This window comes from Rhagoletis zephyria, unplaced genomic scaffold (assembly GCF_001687245.7).
Source record: "Rhagoletis zephyria isolate East Lansing unplaced genomic scaffold, Rhagoletis_zephyria_1.1 Rzeph_scaffold_62777, whole genome shotgun sequence".
Lineage (NCBI taxonomy): Eukaryota > Metazoa > Arthropoda > Insecta > Diptera > Tephritidae > Rhagoletis > Rhagoletis zephyria.
In genome coordinates, this window is record NW_016219828.1 from 530 (window position 1) to 1536 (window position 1007).

The 1007-nt window shown below is 38.8% G+C and overlaps 1 pseudogene; it reads left to right on the forward strand.

Annotated features, from left to right (window-relative positions):
• The first annotated feature begins 215 nt into the window (after positions 1-215).
• On the forward strand, positions 216-1004 carry LOC108356658 (leucine-rich repeat-containing protein 57 pseudogene; annotated as a pseudogene).
• The last annotated feature ends 3 nt before the right edge of the window (positions 1005-1007 follow it).

Here is a 1007-nt window from a genome sequence, read left to right on the forward strand (position 1 = left end):
TTTTGTATACCACAGTATAATTTTTATAAAACAAATAATTTAAATTGCGTAACGGATTTCAATAAAATATTCTCTTATCTTTTCACTTGATTAATCCTTAATGACATATATAGATGTTGCGCTCAGCAAAAATGCATTCTGGCCATCCCCTAAATTCCCTGTGTAATGGGTACTCTGCCGCAGCCACAACGAAAACGTCAGCAACAGCTGTTCGCAGAGGCCAAAACTAAAAGAATCACTCATCAAGTTGAAGCAAACAAATCGTCGGAGGGTAATTTTTGTTTTATTCATTAACTAATTAAAGTGTCAGTTGTTTCAATTCCGAGCTTTTTAAGAGATCGGCATAATGGGTAACAAACAAGTGCGCCAGCATCTGGAAACGGCGCAAAAAACTGGTATTCTAAAGATTTCTCTGCAACGTTTGCAGGAGTTCCCACCGCAACTAAAAAACTATCCAAATGTGCTCAAGACGCTAGGTAAGTGAACTACTTGTTTTGTCCTAGCCTACACCATAATTTCTTCATTACTGCTAGATCTTTCCGAGAATCGATTCGAGCGCATACCTGACGAACTGGGTCACTTTACGCTGGTGAAACACTTGAACTTGAGCGGGAATAAGCTCGTAGAGCTGCCAGACGTGATAGGCGAGCTAACTAAACTTGAAGTGTTGCTACTGATGAACAACTATATTGTTAGATTACCAAAAACTCTATCAAATTGCAATAATTTGAAAACTGTCAATCTGTCCAATAATCAAATCAAGGAGTTCCCCATCATGCTGTGTGGGCTTAAACACTTGGACGTTTTAGACTTGTCACGCAATAAAATCACCGCCGTACCTTCGGAAGTGGGCTCACTTTACACGACTGAACTCAATCTAAATCAAAATCAAATTTCAATACTCTCTGAAGAAATTGCAGCGTGTCCAAAACTTAAAGTTTTGCGGCTGGAAGAGAATTGCTTGCAAGCTAGCGCATTTACACCACGTATACTAAAAGAATCAAAAA